Source organism: Gracilinanus agilis, chromosome 5 (assembly GCF_016433145.1).
Source record: "Gracilinanus agilis isolate LMUSP501 chromosome 5, AgileGrace, whole genome shotgun sequence".
NCBI lineage: Eukaryota > Metazoa > Chordata > Mammalia > Didelphimorphia > Didelphidae > Gracilinanus > Gracilinanus agilis.
This window is the reverse complement of record NC_058134.1, coordinates 257,451,662-257,458,156: the sequence shown is the minus strand read 5'-3', so window position 1 is coordinate 257,458,156 and position 6,495 is coordinate 257,451,662.

Here is a 6,495-nt window from a genome sequence, read left to right as displayed (position 1 = left end):
TGGAACCTAGATGGGGAAGCGTAGGTGTTGTGCAAAACCTCATTTGTACATTGAGCAAAGCTGAGATTCAAAATTGGGCAGTGACTAGCCCAAGGACACACAACTAGTTGGGAGCAGAATCTAAACTAGATGCTGGGCAAGTCATGTAAGATTGTTTGCCTAGCTCTTATTGCTCTTCTACCTTGGAATGGATACTTATTTTTTATTCTAAGACAGAAGGTAATGATAAAAAAAAAGAATTGGAATTTGCTTTAATTCATGCCTTTGTGGACTGATAACTTTGGTTACGTAACTTTTGATACAATGGATTTTTAAAATAAGTAAAAAAACAGTTTGCATTTTCCTCTGCCAATTGGCACCTTGCATCTACTATGATTAACTGTCCTCCCATCCTGTGGGATTAGTCTAGAATTTGTGGAATTAGGAATCAAAAAGAAATATGGTTGTTGTTTAGTTGTGAATTCCGATGCGGTTAATATTACTTCTTTGGAATAATCTCTGAACTATTTAGACATTTGAGTTGCATTTGGATCATTAATGTGAACTGGACCACAATGTCTTATAGTAAAGCATCAATAATATAAAAGAACTAAACATAAAATTCCCCTTTGTTTTCTGTAAGGCTACTTTTATTGGGAAATTGAGCTCTGATTCCTCTTTAATTGAGTCCTTTATCTTCTGTGTTTTGTTTTGTTTGTTTCTAGTTCAAGTAAAATCAATAGGTATTTATTAGGCACTTCCTTTGTGCCAGGTAATATACCAATTGACGGGGATATTAAGAAAGCAAAAATAATCCCCACTGTCAGGCAGGTGACAATCTAATAGCAAAGAGAGCATGCAAATAATAATATACAAATACAAAGAATGTACAAATTGGGGATAATCCCAGAGAGGTGGCACTGCCATTCAGGAAGATTCAGGTAGTATTCTTGCATAAGATTGCATTTTAATAGGACTTGAAGGAAATCAGGGATTCCAAGATGAGGAGGAAGAAAATTCCAGGTATGGAGGGCAGCCTTTGAAAATACTTGGAATTATAATGTGGAGTATCTTGCAAAGAATCAGAAGATAGGCATTTGTTGTAAGAAAATTAGAAAGAAAGGAAGGGACCAAGTTAAAAAGGACTTTAAAGGTCATAGAATTTTATGTTTGTTTTTGGAAGACAATAATGAATAAATATTACCCTTTCTCTGGGGTTAAGGAATATAGGGCAGGTGTATATCTGTGTATATTTATATGTGTACTTGTATAAATGTGAATGTATATATATTTTTACCTGTAAGTGTCTCTGTGTTTTTAAACTTGATTTCTATCTCCTCTATGGTTATTTAGTTTTGGACCTAGTTCCAAGATATACAGAATCCAGGATTTGGAGAGAAAGTGGTCGCCAAATATTCTACAGCAGTGGTATTAAATCAAATAGAAATGAGGATCAATAAACCATTGGCATATTGATTTAGAAAAAGCACATATGAACATTATGTTTTCTTATATTTTTGTTTACTTTATTAAATATTTCCTAATTACTGTTTAATCAGATTCTACCACATTTGGGTGCCATGTGTTAGAGATTTTGGCCCCTGATAGCTAGCTTTGGATGTCTAGGTAAGGCTAGCTTAAGAACATAATGTAGTAGGGAAAATAAAATGAAGGACTTGACTAATGTGTATGTTCAACTGATACATATACAAATCTTACAGACTTTCTCTTTTTGAACTAAGACTTTTGAAATTAAATATTAAGATTATTTTAAACATTCTAGTTAAATAAATATGGAAGTATATTGGTCTTTTTATTTCATTACTGTTATATGGTGACATATCCCTGTAACTGCTACTCCTGGGGAGGTTACCACTGGTAGATAACTTGTGTTTGGGAATGAAGAGTTTTGCAATAGGTTCTCCTCACCAATACCAATGTCAATGGAAGAGAAGGAGGTGAGGTAGGTTGCCTAAGGAAAAAGAAACCATCCCAGATCAAGAATGTTCTGGTCAGTAGAAAGAGAGCCTCTGAGTAGCTGCTGCACTTTCATCCTGGATGAGATAGAGAAATCTGAAAAATATTATATATTCCCATGCTTAGAAACTCAGTTTATTGCATTAACTCCAAAGATCACAAACAACTTGTCCTTAACTCAATCTTGGGATAACACCCTTTTGGCTAGAAGTAAAAGAAAGGCTTTGTCTCTAGCCTTCTTCCAAGACAGGGAAGATAGAATTGGACTCTGGATATAAATGCACTTGTTTCTGAAGGGTTAATTCTTCAAACTATTCAGAATTACCAGGGGAATCAGTCATAAACATTGTTGTTTATGGTCTGAGTTGTCTAAGTGTATTGTGTGTGTGTGTGTGTGTGTGTGTGTGTGTGTGTGTATGTATGCATTGTTAGTGGACATTTTCTACTTATATTTACATGCCATAATTACCTTTTTAATAGAGAGAACCTTAGTGTGAGAAGAAAGTTTATTAATCAGTGTTGTATGCATTTCTCTTAAATCAATATGTCAAATATTGGTTTATGTTTATAAAATACTTTATAGTTCATGCAGAACTTCACCCACATCCACTATCAACTTCACAGTGACCCCATTAGGTTCACTCATTAATTATTATCCCTCATTTCTAGATGAGGAAAAAGGTTTGCAGAAAGCGAGGTGATGTCTCTAAGATCCCTAAGATCTAAGAAGCTTTTCAAAACACATTTAATAAGTAACCTAATTCAATAGACACCTATTATTGTTGTAAATAAAAAAAATAATAGCTAAAATTTATATAGTACTATCTGCCATTCATTAGGAAATAAGGAAATGAGACATTTGTTAAGTGCTTACCGTGTTTCAGAGGTTGTACTAATTGCTAGGGATACAATTAGAAACAAAAAGATAGTCCCTGATTCTAAAGAGCTTAAATTGGAGACCTGGGTGGGAAAGGAGAGCTGTTTTGAAGTCCAAAAGCCAGAAACAGGGGAGGGAAAGAAAATCAAGGCTAGCCTAAGCTTTGTCACAGAATGGAGGCTCTAGAAGGAACTGATCCATTGAAGAAAGGGCCATATCTTCCCAAGGAATATTTGAGGTTGAAAAGGTCAGATGTGGTTGGATGTTCCAGGATAAGGAGATTTTAGCTGCTGAGAACATTGCTAGAATGGAAAAGTGAGAAAGGCATGGTTTTGAAATCTAGAAATCAGTACCTGGATAGGGAACCCTTTACGTAATAGACACTGTTCCAGTTGTTGGTGATACACCAAGAAAATGAAAAATTGCCCTTAACTCAATGAGCTTAATTCAACTGGCAGATTTCTTCAAAGAAGGGATTACTTCATTTTTGTACATGTGTCACTGATGCTTATCACAGTGTCTGGCACATAGTAGGCACTCACTAAATCCTCACTGATTGATGTCAGACTATTCTGAATGTTTTTTAAAAAGGAAGCTAAAGCAGCTGCCTTTGGTAAGTGAAAAATTATGATATGAGAATAGAACTGAATAATCTGAAGTCAATTCTGCACAAATTGGAACACATGGTACTAGACCAGAAGACTTAAAACAAAGGTGGCATATATAAGTTATTGTGACATAATATAGGAAAGGAAATTTCAAAAAAAGTTAATTCTCCATTCAATGATGAAAAGAAATAAAATGTTTTCTCTATCCCAGTTAAAGAAAAAAATGTAAATGTTTGATGATTAGGTTCCAGGCTGCAGTTAATGAGTTTTGCATTGTATATAAAAGAAGGCTAACTTAATTGTTATGAATTATTGCTATCCCCAATGAACTCTTAGAATGTAATCAAATATGTAGATTTTCCAGGAACTCTCTCCAAACCCTAATGAGAAACTGACTTCTTTTACAAAAACTCTGAAAGAAACAAGGCCAATGAATGAACAAGTACCAGCCTAGAAGGATGAGAATCATAAAGAATCTTACACAAATTTATCTGTTGTGTTGGGAGAATAGAATTTTCAACATATGTAGCCCTTCATTTGAATAAAATATGCTTGCTAAATCAAGCTCATATCATAGTTTTATCTTTGCCAAGCAATACATTTAACTGAGCCAGATGTCTCCTAAATCTCTAGTCCATAGGAGAGGACTGGGTACAGATTAGGTGTTTAATAAATAGTAGTTGATTGACTTCCATTAGACAAATGTTTTTACAAATTCCAAAAAAGGTACATTAACTATAGTTTAAAATCTTGGGTGATGAAATGAAAAAGAAATCTGTCCCCATGGAGGGAATCCATAGAAGAGAGTATATTTGTGTTCAAACTTGATCAATGGAACAGGCTGAAATGGAAGGGACAAGTCACCTCAGGTATAAGGGGAATTATGGATAAGGATACATCAGCATTCAAGTATTGTTTAAGTTTAGGTCTTTGTTAGTTTCGTTGTAACATGAAAGAAGAAGAAGAATTTGAGATAAAGTTGAAAAGGTGTTTTGTAACCAGGTACACAGTGGAACAAGAAAAGTCTTTCTTTTGCTTTTTCTGCAAGGAACTTCAGATTTGATCCTTTCCTCTGTGAGTGTAGCAATAAGATTAGAAATGATAAAGCCAATCTTTTAAAATACAGATTAAAAAGTACCTTCCATGTGGCCATGTACCACAGTGAGAAGGGAGCAGGAAAACCAAAGGAATGATTGTAATTGATGAACAGAAATAAATCGAAGGAATGTCTTTTAAATAGTGACTTGAAAGAAGGCAGAAGGAAAGAGATTAAAGTTGGAGCTGGGCCAGAGTAAGGGGCATGTAAAATTTGGATATTAAGATGGAACTGTGAAGTACTGTAATATTTAGGCAAGTCAGGAGTGTAGAAGCAGACCCAGATACAAATTAAAAAGGAACTTAATAACTGAATTAAAGTGACTTGATTAGGAAATTACTTGGATTTCCTGATGTAGCAGAAACCAAGGACTGTCCAGAACTTGGCACTCAAAGGCTATAACAATTTATAATCCTTAAAACCATGGTGGCAAATCTATGGCACCTGTGCTGGAGGGAGCACTCAGATCCCTCTCTGTGGGCACCTGCCATCACACCAGCACAGAATTCACCAGAGCTTGTTACTAGAAAGCCAGAGGGACTCACCCTCTTCACGTGAGCCTAAAGACATTTCTCACATCTAAGTATAGCCCCTCTAAAAGTTTTGCTATCACTGACTTAGAAGATTCGTCACTAGTTTAAATTCATTTTTTACTGCTTCATTTCATATAGGTAGCATAAAAATAAAAGAAATTGAAAAAAGAAAAAGAAACAAAAGATAATTATTAAGCACATACTATGTGCTAGGTATTGTGCTTAACACATTTGTGGATAAATTTTCATTTGATTCTCACAAGAACCCATGGAGATAAGTGCTATTATTGTCCCCATTTTACACCTGAGGGAAATGAGGTAGACAGAGGTAGATTGATTTACTTATGATCACATGGTTAGTAAGTATCTGGACTTAGTTCTTTCAGAACCCAGGATTAGAGCTTTATTCACTGTGCTATCTTGTTTCTCCTTGGAGACTGGTGTTAGGGGAATAATATCCTTGTATATTAGATTGATTTTTCAATATATATTGGGTAACATTAATAAAATATGAATAATTTTTAAAAGAATACTTATCAAGGGCATCTGGGTGGTCCAGGGGATTGAGAGTCAGGTCCAGAGACAGGAAATCCTGGGTTCAAATCTGGCTTCAGACACTTCCTAACTTTGTGACCCTGGACAAGTCACTTAACCCCCATTGTCTAGCCCTTATCATTCTTCTGCCTTAGAACTAATACATGGTATTGATTCTAAGATGGAAGGTAATGGTTTTTTTTAAAATACTTATCAATTTTGTATTTTTATTAATATCTGCTGACAAAAAGCCCTTGAATGGTGGTCAGGTCTGTATTCATGTCAAAAACCCTATTCCTTACTGTTCCTTGGCTGAGTCACTAAAAACAACTGACTCTTAGTTTCTACATCTATAAAACTGTCAATAAAATAATTTGTACCATTTTGTACAAAGTTGTTTTTGAAGCAATTTCTTGTGAAGTAATTTGTTAATCTTGAGATAAAAGATCTGAAATGGAAGAAAGTTAAGAGGTCATCTAGTCCAATATCCCCATTTTATAGATGTAGAAACTCTGGATTAATGAGGCTTTCTTATGAATTCAGCTTCTCTGATTCCAACTCTAGCAATCTTTCCCTTCTTTCTAAAGTGCATTATCATTGCTACAACTAATAATAATAACTTTGCTTAAGATGGAAGCACCAAAAGTGTGGAACACTGGATAGCATATCAGATCTTATTTGACATATTGGTTAGCATTCCCCCTCTTCTTGCTCTCTTTCTCTGTCTCTGTCTCTGTCTCTCTGTATGTCTGTCTGCCTGCCTGTCTGCCTGCCTACCTGCCTGTCTGTCTGTCTGTCTCTCTTTCTCTCTCTCTCTCTCTCTCTCTCTCTATATATATATATATATATATATATATATATATATATATGTGTGTGTGTGTGTGTGTGTGT